The following is a 12865-nucleotide window of genomic DNA, read 5'->3' as shown; positions in this document are numbered from 1 at the left end:
TTGGGGACACGTTATATATATACTATGATATCAAGTATGTGAAAACAAAGAAGGACGTAGAACAAAAGGCTGAAAATATGCCCTAATGTTAACAGTAGTCCTCTTTCTATTTTAAAATTCTCTATTTAAAAAATAGATTTTTTAAAAAGTAATCAACATATCTTTCATAATGGGAAAAATTAGAACTTATTTAACCTGGGAAAGAAATTTAACAGCACTAATAAGGTTAATTTTTGCCACCTGCCACCCTCAGAGTGAGCAATGTGTTTGTGTGCATGCCCACACAAATACTAACAAAAACATGGGAAGGACAGGCCTCAATGTGGAAGAAATTCCTGAACAACCAGTATTTAAAAGGGAGGAAGGAACAAAATACAATCATATGATCCCACATGTAATATCCCTCACAGTAAGTCTCAGAGCCCTCTTAAATGAACAATTCTCTCAAGGTTTTAGTCCATCCTGGGGCTCCTGCAGGATCCGAGATTGGAGGGCTTGCTTCTTAGAGACAGCTAAGCTAAAGCAGGCTCCAAACCCGAAAAGCCTGCCTCGGTGAATGCTAGCCGAGTGCCAGCCTTCTCAAATAACTGTGCCCCCAAGTGGTCACTTGCACCTGTAAATTACATCCAGCAAAAGGGTTGCAATTAACCAGATCCTGCACCACAGGGTTTATAATTTGATAATAACGATGATGGCAGTAATACAAAACAGAAAGGAGTGAGAAAGGGAAGAAGAAACCAAATTGTGTGTGTGTGTGTGTAGAGCAAAAGACAGGGAAGAATGTTCTGAATGTTCACCTTCCCCACGCGCCTCCAGAAAGAAGCGTTGTCGATGTGCGTGTTCCCAGCAGCAGAGGAACCTGGCCAGAGGGATGAGGGTGGCTGTGAGCAGAACCCTCCAAGAATTCCAGAGACTCTGCTCCTTTCTCTGGATGCTCCTCCGTGCCTTTGACGGCCTGCTTCTCTGCAGCAATAGTTCCATGATCGTCTCCTTGGCAGTCTGCCAGAGGCTCTAAGTGTACCGAGAATTGTGTTTTAATAGAAGGCTTTACCTCTGATACAGATTTAAAATGGGGAAGAAACTTTCAGTTCCTCAGCCAGAGCGAAATGCATTTTGCTTCTTGTGAAATGCTCATGATTACAAGCTCATCTTACATAATTTTATTATTTTCAATTGCTGCCTGTCAATCTCAGGTGATGGTTTCCTGGGAGCAGAAAGGAGGCAGATTCTGGGTGATGATAAGAAAAAAAAAGTCACCCAGTCATTAGCAAATCGTATAGAAGTTTAGAAAGGAGAATAATTATCTTTGTGATGATGCTGTTCAAGATAATCAGAACTTGCATTGCTAAGTTAGACACACAGAAGTGAATCGAGTCCTATTTAATGGCCTTTTAGAAAAAGCATTTTCCCTTTAGCAAAGGGTTGATGTTTGAAATTTAAAAAAAAAATCTTTAAATCTAATGAAAGCGTTCTCTTCAATAACCATGTTTTCGGAAATCTTTGACACTGTCGAGGTGGTCCACTGTCACGCCCACAAGAGGGCATTTTCTCATCAACTACTGCAAAAACGATTTGTTTTTAAAGAGAAGCTGAGAGGCCTGGGGGAAGGAGAGTGTTAATCAGAAGCTGGGGATGGAGAACTACTTGCAATTGAGTTGTATGTATGTTTCCACTTAATACGTCCTGCCGGAGCGGGAGCCAGTGCTACTGGCCAGGAATTCTGCTCAGTGTGTTTACTCTGTTTTTAATGTCTTATTCCCAGGATGACTTGGCACCAAAGGAAACCTTCACAAGAGTTTTCTCCAGATACAGGATACCACATGCTAGTCTGTAGCTATCATCAATTCCTAGAACTGGTATTTTAGCCATCAATGACTTTTACTACTAAATTTGATTTTCCAGTATTTTAAGACTGATCAAAATCCTCTAGTACAATGAGCCCCCACCCTTTCCTATTCCAGAGTCCTTCCTTTATTTATTAACAAATATTTATTGAGCACCTACTACTGTGTGTCAACAAGGAGCCAGGCTAAGACCCTGTCTTCATGGAACATACAGTCTCCATAAGGAGACTTAGCATAAAAAAAGAAAAGAAACACTGAAGTATAGTCTAGATAATTATAAATGCTATGAGGGAAAATTATTGGGAAAAGGGAAGGGGTGGCTATTTTGGATTGGGTAGTTAGGAATAATACTTCTCTGAAGGGGAACCAATGATATTCTAGTTTTGTTCAGTGGGTACCAGTACTATTTAGATTACAAACGTAATAAATTCTTTAAACTCCCTTCTTCAAAAGAGTTAGTTGCAATGTTTAGTATCTCATGAACCATGAACCATGATGAAAATGGGAGAAGCAACATGAAGTTGACAGTTACTAGTTTGTGTTAAATAACATTTATAAATTATCCTCTATTCTTCACCCCATTATTTCAAAAAACAATGAAAATTTTAACACCAAAGAGTAGGAAGGCTGTAATTCCAAATAGGATAAACTTAGTGTTTTGGAAAATTCACTCTTGAGTTTTCATCCATGCTTGGTCCCAGAACTTCATCGTGGACTAGTGCCACTCATGATAATCATCTACCCTTTACCCAACCACAGGCCCAAGCTGCAGAAGGCACAGTAATGGCAGCTCTGTTGACGCCAATTTCTCAAGCCTGCCCGGCTCACAGCCACACATACAAGACACAAGAGCAAAAGGTGGTGTGCTTCCCATCCTAGGGGTTCTAGGATACTTGGTAGGGAATTCAGCTCAAGAGCTATGATGCCCTTAGAGATCAATGTGACAGTTTCTGAAGCCAAGAGTCAAAGCTCTCCTTTGAAGACATGTTTTGAAAGGTCAGAACAGAACAGGCTGGGCAAATCGAGGAGGGCTTCCTGGAAAAGGTGAGCCTTCAACTTGGCCTTAAAGGATAGAAAGGTATGAGGAAGAGGGTAATAATGAGTGACATATTCATTCATTTAAGTTAATATGAAACACCATATTTAAGAATCTTTATTAATTTGGAGGAAAATGGCATCTCATTGTGTCCTATCTACCGTTTCCAACACCCAATAAAAGCAACACCCGCTGTGTAATGTTTTCAGGCATAATGAAGTAACTAGTAATCCCTAAAAACCTGTTGTCTAGAGATGGCTGTCATTAATATCCTATCGTATTTTCTTCTAGTCTTCCTTTTGGTTTGCATTTTTACAGTAGCCAGGGACACATTGCAAGTCAGATTTTGCATCATGCTTTTTTACGCTTTAGAACATTGTCCCACGTCATTGAAAATGATTCCTCTACATCACTTCTTAGTGCCTACTTGGCATTCCATTATGCCTGTGATCTGGTTTGCTCAGCCATTTCACCAATCAGGTGTCTCTGTTTGGGTTTTTTTCCCTACTATAACCCTCTTATGTGTTATCTTGGTTCATAGTTTTGGTGTCAGGCAAAAACGACAAGGCCCAGCTCCGATGGCAACATAGACTCATCACATTTTCCACCCAGGCCTCTGTCTTCCACGTGTCACAGGAAGATAATAGTACCAGCCTCATGGGGGGGTGGGGGGAGTGTAAGAGTTACATGAAAGGATGTTTTGGATCGAGTTCCAGAAATAGAATTACCAAGGTTTGATCTTTTAAAATTATATAACTTTCTAATTATAAGAATAATGTTCTTTATGGAAAATTTTAGCAAAAAGAAAAGCCAGGCCTCATCTCCTCACTAAGATAAAAACAACATTTTAGAGTCTATTATTTGTCACTTTGAGCAGAATTGGAGTTGTACTATATATATATTTATCTCCTGCTTTTTCCATCTTAACCTTGTATTGATTTCCCATTGTCATTACATATTCAGAAACATCATCAAAGGCTGTATTTCATTATATTCCATTGTATTAATATGCCATATCTTATTTAACAAACTTACTATTGTTGGATTTTTTTTTCTAGATAATGATTTGCTGTTATAAATAACATTGAAATCAGGTGTTGTTGAAAATAAATATCTGCAGACCTTTGGGGTTATTTCCTTAAGATTAATTCCTAGAGCAGTTATTGCCAGATTAGCCATAGGAGGATACTGAAGACATTGATCTGCATCACCAGGTCGCCCCCAAAAGCATGTGCCCCCATAAATAGCATAAGAACACCTATTTTACCCCACGCTTACCTATTATAATTTTTAAAACTATCTCAGTCCGTTGGATCAGTGGGTGAGTGATGGTATCTCATGGCCCCAGTTTGCACTCCCTTGATTACCAATGGGCTGGAGCATTTGTTTCTGTGTTTATTGACATTCCTGTCCTTTGCCTGTTCTTCTATTTATATTCATCTTTTTCTTATTGATTTGTAAGAGCTCTTTATGCATAAGAGGATATTAACCTTTTGGTGTAATGTTAGAAATATTTTTCCCAGTTTGTCATTTGTCTTTTAAATTCGTTTATGGTTTCTTGATTGTATAGAAGCCTTTAATTTGTTTGTTGTCCTATTTATCAGCCTTTTCACTTTGATGTTTCCTCTCGTTTTTATGCTTGGAAAATCCTTCCCTCTCTGTCTTTAGATATCTATTCATTTACATTTTCTTCTAGCTGTGTCATGATTTCATTTTATAGGTTCACATTTTCATCCAGCTCCAGTTTTCTTGTAAGATATAAGATAGGAATTTAACTTTTTTTTAATAGTTATGTAATTCTCCCAGTTCTGTTTATTGAATGATCTCTCTTTTCCCCCAATATGAAATGCTACTTCTCTCATACACTGAATGAATTCTTATATAAACTAGAGCATGTTTCCAGGCTATTTATTCTGTTCCATTCTCTCTCTGACCTAGTGCTATACCACGTTATTATAATTACAGATGTTTTTATATTATGTTTTAAAATCTGATATACAGATCAACTTCATTATTATTGTTCTCCAAAGTATGTTTAGCTGCTATCTCTGACACATCTAATAGCCCAGGTGAACTTTAGAATCATTTTTAACATGCTGAAAAATCTCTTGTTGACTTTTTTTTTAACATAACATATGAATTAGATGATATCTATAAATTGGTTTATAAAGAATTGACATCCTGACTGCAGTATTGAGACTGCTCATTCAGGAACGTGCTATTCCATTTACCCTCTCTCTCTTTCTGTTTATTTAAGTTTACTTTCATATCTCTCTGTAAACATTTGTGGTTTTCTTCATATGAGCTCCGAACTGTTCTTAGAAACTTCATTCTAGATGCTACATACAGACAGAGTGAAATCTTTCTGTCCCATTGTATCTTCTAATGAGTTATTTATTACTGACAAAAAAGAAAGCTGTTAATTTTATGTGTTTATTTTGTACCCTGCCAGGTTATTGAGCTTTTTAATGAATAGAACTTTTTTAAGGCTCTCAAAACATGCTGATCATTTCACCAAAAGAATGTGTGTACAGTCAATCCAAAAGCAGTGTCTGAGAGAGCTTATATTATCATATTTAAGAATCTTTATTAATTTGGAGGAAAGTGGCATCTCATTGTGTCCTATCTACCGTTTCCATGAAATTTCTTCCCGACACTAAGCCTGAGTCTGTAATGCAATTTGGGGCATACAATCTCAGCAGGCAATGCTTGCATGTTGGCCTCTCCAGAAGAGATGGGCAGCTTTGGTGATTCTGATGTGCTGAAGAGTCAGATAGGAGGTCAGTGTTCAGACAGGAGTTTGGGGTTCACAGCACCGCCTTGTGGGGAGGGCAGGAGGGGACTAGTCATAATGAACGATGGAAGAAGTAGCCCTGGACGTATGGCCCAGACCTATTGGGTAGAGTCTGCTGTTATGATGTTAGGTTTCATCTCACCCAGATGTACGCTCACAGCCAGACAAACTGGAGTGCAAAGAAACAGTCAGACACCACTTTCCCCACTGATGAGCGCTGAAGGACACTCAAGACTTCCAGGCACAAAGACAACCCCTCGAAGTGAGCAAAAGAAGAAGAGGATGGCTGACCAGGAATTTAACTGTCGTATCTGGGCACTTGGTCCTCAGCAGCTGTACCGAGCTCACGTTCCATTGTCGTCCTGTCCAAATTCAGGCTTTCTGTCGGTTTCGGGGAAGGAAGGATTTCTCTCCCCGGCTTCTCCCCGGCATATGGCTGGGGGCGGGGGCGGAATCTCCCCGCAGCCCCACACAGACGGCTTGTGAAAGTACTGACGGTGTGCGTTTCCTCCGTTGGACAACTCTTCTTTCACTCTCTGATTTTTATGCCAGTTTGAGAAGGTTGTTTTTCTCCCACTTGAAAATCTCCTTCGGAAGGAATATGTTGCCATCAGCAAGTCCTCTACATTGTAACTATCTCCTCTGAAGCCAGACTGTAAGACAGTGCATCTTTCTTCAATAAAACCCAAACTCATCATTTGCGGTTCAGCAAATATGAGCACCTTCTACATGCCAGGCATTGTGCTTGGTGTTGGAACTCAACGGTGAGAAAAAACCTGCCTGATTCCTTCCCTCAAAGAGCTTACAGTCTCATGGGGGAAACATATTTACCAGGGAGTTGAGACGGAAGGCATACAGTGCTGTAACAGGGATCCCCGCCTCATCTTGGGTTCAGGGAGCAGGTAATGACTGAGCTGAGATTGAAAGGCATGGTTGACCTCAGGATTTAAAGGGCAGTTGAGCTGGGGAGGGGATCATACACTGAGGGGACAGAGGCACTCTGGCCAGGATAGGAGAGAGTATGACATGTTCCAGGAAAGGAGAGAAGCCAGGGAGGCTGGAGCTGAGAAAACAAGGGGGAGTGTGGTCCAGGAGGAGACTGGAGAGTTAGGTAGGGAGAAAGCAGGCAGGGTCTTGTTGGCCATATATGGGATCTTTGTCTATCGTAAGAGCACTGCCTGACTTTTATGGTTCTTAAGGGACAGAATGACATTTTTTAAAAGATGGTGCTGGCTGCCACATGGGAACGTGCTGGGAAGTGCTGAGGAAGAATATGGGGTTCAATTAGGGGATGGTTGCCAGGGTCCAGGTGAAAATTGATGGCAGCAACGGGGACTTAGGTAATGGTACAGGTGGAGAGAAGTAAATGAGTTTGAGACACTTTAAAAGGCGGACGTGGCAGGCCTCGGTGGTGGGTTGGATGTGAGGAAATAATGGAGAGGGATGTCTCAAGGGTGACACCAACACTTCCGGTCTGGGTGGATGGATGGTGGTGGTACTGATGGCACCGGGAACACTGGGCGGAGTCAGGTGTGATGGAGAAGACTGAGGTTCTTTAGGACCAGGTGTGAGGGCTCCTGAGACATGGAGGGGATGGCAGATCGGCAGTTAAATGGATGGGTCTGGCACATGCTCAGAGGAAAGATCAGGGCCAGAGACGTACCTTTGGAGGGAATCACCCAAGTTAGATTCAGGAAGACCCTTAGATATAGGGGACAAGCTGTTGGGCTGTCCAGCTGGACCTGGTCCTCTCAGGCCCTCTTGCTACTACCACACTCTGGCTCCCAGAGATGGCGCTTCCCCGGGTGTGGAGATTTCCTGTGTATCCTTCACCACGTGCTGGCTGCGTCAACACTGAGATAATAAAAAGGGCATAAACACAGAGAAACCACACGTCTCAATAATCTGTGGATCACTAGCCTTCCAGGCTCGTAGATCCCACCCTTCACTGGTGAGTCTCTGCGTAACCAGATGGAACCAGAGTCTCTCCTGTCTCCTCCCTCCTCTGTCCTGAGCCTTCCTTGCCTTCCCAAAGGCCCTCATTTCTGAACAATAAGCCTCAAAATACCTAGCGCGACCATTCTGTTACAAGAGCCAAGAAGAACATTAAGTTTGCTTCAATTTAAGATCACTTCTGTAATCATACGTGCAATAAATATTTATGAAACACCTACTACAGGCGTCCTCGGAGGTTCTGCGGGTTCGATGCCAGACCACTGCAACACAGCGAATATTGCAGTAAAGCGAGTCACATGAATTTTGGGGTTTTTCTGGTGCATACAAAAATTATGTTTTAAAAGAAGAAAATAAATAAATAAAAGAAGCACAGATATAGAGGACAAGCTAGTGGTTACCAGTGGGGAGGTGGGGGAGAGGCAACATAGGGATGGAGGAGTGGAAGGTGCAAACTATTCAGTGTAAGAAAAGCTCAAGAATGTACTGTACAACACAGGGAACACAGACAATATCTTGTAATAACTGTAAATGGAAAGTAACCTTTAAAATTGTATAAAAATAAAATTTTTTTGAAGTTATGTTTACACTGTATTGTAGTCTGTTAAATGTGCAATAGCATTATGTCTGAAAGAACCAGTGTACTTACCTTAATTACAAAATACTGTATTGCTTTAAAAATGCCTAAGCAATTGCAGGAGTAACATCAAAGACCACTGAAGACAGATCAACATAACAAATATAACAACAAGGAAAAACTTTGAACTATTGCGAGAATTACCAAAATGTGACACACAGAGAGTGAGCAAATAATGTTGGGAAAATGGTGCTGATAGATTTGCTTGATGCAATTTGTAAAAAATGCAATACCTGTGAAGCCCGATAAAGTGAAGCCCAATTAAACAAGGTCTGCCTGTGTGTGCCAGGCATGGTGGCATGGATGAAAATGGTGAAGAAAACACAGTCATACCCCACGCTAGGAACATTTAGTCTAGGGGAGGAGACAAAAGACAGAAGAGATGGGATTATCATGTTGATGGGACAAATGCTAAAATACAAGGATGTGCCAAGTATCAGATGAGGCCAGGAGAGGGAGTCAGGAATGGGCTGGGGTGAGGGTGACATGTGGCAAAGGGCAGGGGCAGGGTAGTGAGGGCATTTTGGGTGAGAGGTGGTATTTGGGGAATGTGACATGGTTTCCATGACTAGAATATATACCATGCTGGAAAGGGGTGTGTGTGTGTGTGTGATTGGAGAGGACAAGCCCCGAGGAATGAGGGAGATCCAGAGGGATGGGGTGGGATGATGAAGCTGCCAAGGTGAGCATCTTCCAGGTAACGCAGGCCCTCGAGAAGAAAGTGGTGAGGTCGGCCGGATTTCCTTTTGTTGCGTGTGCCAGAGGAGTTTTCTCGGCCTCATCCGTTCCTGCTATCAGGAGATGAGATGAGACAAAAATATCCTTATTCTTCTAGCATTGGGAAATGAAAACCTGGACTGGAATCTTAACAGGTCCTGCTGGTCTGCCTCCGCTGCTTCCCAGATACGGACATGGCAGCTCCCAGCATCAGCAGCGTTGAGTGCTTGGTTCTGAGGGTCTCCTTGGGCTTTTTTTTGGCAGAAGTGAGAAAGTTAAGTTTCTGTCTGAGTCACTTAGGCCCTGTGCGTGGGCCCAGTCTAACAACTAATAACCTTCTGGAGAATTTCAGTCATGGATGTTTTCTGACTCACGTTCTCATTGGAATGACCTTTGGTTCCCTTTAGGCGTGTCTGACTTCCAGGCTCCTTAGGAAGTGTCATAGGGCTCTGACCTAAGGCAGCTGGGGCTGGGCTTCCTCCAGCATCTCCACACAGACCCAAGGCCTGGGGTGCCACAGGGTCAGGGAGCAGCCAGCTCACACGTGAATCTGCTTGGAGCTTGTTGAGTTAAGAAATTTCAGAGAAGAAATAGAAGGAAATCTATGCCATTGCTCTGACTTCAGGTCCCAAGCAGTGTCTCTGATTCCTGGACCAGGCTCTCATCTGCTCTCTACTGAACACACAGCCCCGTTGGTAGCGGGCACCGGTGGGCAGAGGAAGGTGAGGAGAGGAGTCAAGACTGGGTCAGAGACAAGGCAGATGGGGTTGGTGTCACCGGCCCGTGGACTGCGGAGCTCAAAGCCTGACCAGCGTGTATAAATTCTGCTGCATGGACTGAATCTGGATCGCCCTCCAGGGATGGGGAGAGACTGTAGGACCTGAAGATCACTGCCTTGAGGGAAAGGGGGCCTGCAACCCCTAGAACTGGGGACAGCACTGTGAGAATCAGAGGGAGTGGAGATTTTAGTGATTTAAAGGTATCTTGCAAGCTCTTTTGAGCACCTGGGACTGGATGAAAGGATTTCACAGATTCTTTCAGAAGATAATCACCCTGCATTTGGTGGAGGGAGAAGATGGTGGGTACCAGGCTTGGACCACAGCATGAGCACCTTCCCAGGTCTCCTCTGCTCAGGAGTCAGAGGCGATGCTGCAGAACTCTTCTGCCAGGTCTGACGAGGCTGACTGGGGTCCAAGTGATGCTCCAAGGATTGCCTATCTCCTCCTTAGGAAGCTCACAGCTCGAGTGCCCTTTCACAAATGGGAAAATGGGCAGGTGCTGGGCCTGTCACGGGAGATGGCTGATTCGGGCTGGTCCAGGTACCCTTCTACCTCTGCTTCTGACTGTTCGACTGTCTCCAAGTCACCTTTAATGTTGTAAACCACTGCTTGTCACTTTGCCAAATTCCTGTGCTCTTACTTAAGCGTGATTCATGCACTGGATGTTTTTGACATTTGAAGATTACTTGGTTCTTTGGGCAATTTTCTTGTTTGCCTTCAAGAAAATGCCTGCAGTTCTCTATTTCATTTGGGAAAAAGGTGAAGCCCAGGATGCGTGTAATGAACTGGTTGAACTACGAGGTGTTGGACCTGGTGAATTTGAAGGGTGTGGCTGAGCCATAAGCCTTTTGTTCCTGAACAGATCAAGGCAACTCCTCAACCCTGTGTTAGGAATTATTTGTGAGTAAAAATTATTCTTCTGCAGAATCACGTTAGCACTGAGTTGGCCATGGGCCATCTCCATGCAGAAGCCAGCCATGGGCCAGCCTGTGAGTCGAGGAGGGCACCTGGGTGGCACCCACCCAGCCTAGCGCTTCTGTCCCCACCATGCCCACATGCTGTGTGATCTTTGCTCTGTGGCAAAGGGCCGGTCACTCCAGACATGGATGTTGCAATATTGTCTTCCCGCTACACCAAGCCAGGACTGCCATTTTTGGGGAGAGGTTATTAATCTGATTTCTGTAATTATGCACTCACTTATTAAGATCCACCTCTCACCCACCCCCCAAAAAAATCCCATCCCCTTTCCAATGCCAAACTAAGTTTATACCACTGGGGAAGATAAAAGAACACCCTGGTCCCCACCTTGAAGGAAACCACTGGCCTACCAGGGAAAGCACAGATTCATGGCCATGTACCACTCATCCTCAGATGCTTGCTAATTTTCCTGTTCATTCCCTATTTAATTAGTCCATTGCTCTCCACCGAAACCCAGTGTTCTGAACTTGGCATTTGAGGACCTTGGGTTAGCCTTGGCCACCCTCCCTTCCTCTGTCTGGCTTCCCACCCTTCCTCATAGATTCCAGGTGAGGATTGGGTGCCCTGCTGTGGGGTAAGCTGCCATCAGCCAAAGAGAAAAGGAACTGAGGCCGTCTTTGGTAAACAGCCAGGTGGTTTCACTTTGCAGATGATCCGAGAGGAGGCTGCTGCTGGCACAGATGCCTGCGAACCCCGTGTCTGAGCCCGTCCACCCTCCCAGTTGTGGTGTTCCTCGGATGGAGTCCACTCCATTAAAGCACCGGAAAACAGGGCTCTTGAAGACAGGGTAAAGGATTAGGGATAATTTCATTTCAGAAGAAAGAGGCTGAGGAGGGACTTAATTGTCTCTGAAGGGTGCTCCTGAGGAGCACAGAGATGAGTTGTTCTCCATCTCACCAAGGGAGAGAGACGACAAAGTGGGTCTCAAAGAACAAGCAGAGTTGCCAGTTAGCCCCCTGCCTGGAGGGTGCAGGGAGACTGGGCCGGAAGGTGGGCACCTCTGGAAGGGACGTTCTGGGAGAAAGAGATATCCCAGCCCTCTCTTTGAAAGAAAATTTTTAAAATCAAGAAATTCACAGAGGCAGAAAGACTGTAAGACCACGGGAGGAGGAAGGATCTCCAAGGGCTGGGAAGCTGGGCTGCAGGAGGACTGGAAACATGAACGGAACTTTTAAAAGCAGAAAACAAGGGGCGGGGGTGGACAGCAGTATGAATAGAGGTGAGAGGAGGGGATGTGCTTGCTGACTGTGTCCTGCAGGCTGGATGGAAACCATCTCAGCTGAAGCATCTCTGAGGGGAGTTGGGGCTGGAGAGGTCAGGTTAACCTTTTCCCATAGACAGTGTGGACCCACTGCTGATGCTTCAGGAGGAGAGTGACCATTATGGGGCTCCTGGCTCTGGTTGATAATCTCCTGAGGGCAGGGATGCAGAAGAGTTTAGTCCCCAACTCCAGCCTGCAGCCTCCAGGCCCCTACTGTCAGAGACTGGTCTGCAACAAAAGAGCACGGACACTGTGTAGGGAGCTTTTCATGGAGCTAAATACATTCCATTTAAAGTGTTGGCCTTTATTCTAAGACTGTTCTATCAGTCAGGATTCTAAGTAGCAAGCAACAGAAACCAATTCTGCTAATTGAAGCAGAGGAGGAATTTACTAAAAGGGTATTAGGCAGCTGAGAGTCTCCAGGAGGGTGGAAACGGGGTTCAGAGTCCACATGGCCAGAAATGACAACCAGCCATGCCCAGGTCTGACCCAGTGAAGATCCCACAGCTGCCCTGCTGGGTCAGACCTCCAGCTGTACCACCACCACCAGCTCCAAGCGAGGGGTGTTGCTCCTGCAGTGATTCTGCACCAACCCCGCTTCTTTGCCTCACAGGCTTCTGATTAAAAGTGGATGTCCATGAGTCTGATTGGTGGACAAAGGGATATTGGTGTGTTTGTCATTTGCAGCTTCTTCAGTGGAAGGTGGGTTTTGTCTCCTCAGGAAGGGCATTCCCAGACATAGATCAGGGGTTCAGGTGCTGAGAGCCGAGAGCCAAACTGAATGACTGGAGTTTTTCTGTGTCTTTTCCCTCTTTAAGTGTCTGTGCGTGTCTGCTTTTGTGTGTGCCTGGTAAAAAAAAATGTTC

The 12865-nt window shown here is 44.3% G+C and overlaps 1 protein-coding gene across 7 annotated transcripts in view; it reads left to right on the top strand.

The window, feature by feature from the left end:
• The window catches only part of KLHL29 (kelch like family member 29), a 295708-nt gene that overhangs the window by 15600 nt on the left and 267243 nt on the right, over nucleotides 1–12865 (top strand). The gene's annotated exons all lie outside the window — the stretch shown is intronic.

This window comes from Vicugna pacos, chromosome 15 (assembly GCF_048564905.1).
Source record: "Vicugna pacos chromosome 15, VicPac4, whole genome shotgun sequence".
Taxonomy (NCBI): domain Eukaryota; kingdom Metazoa; phylum Chordata; class Mammalia; order Artiodactyla; family Camelidae; genus Vicugna; species Vicugna pacos.
This window is presented reverse-complemented; position numbering and strand designations above follow the sequence as displayed.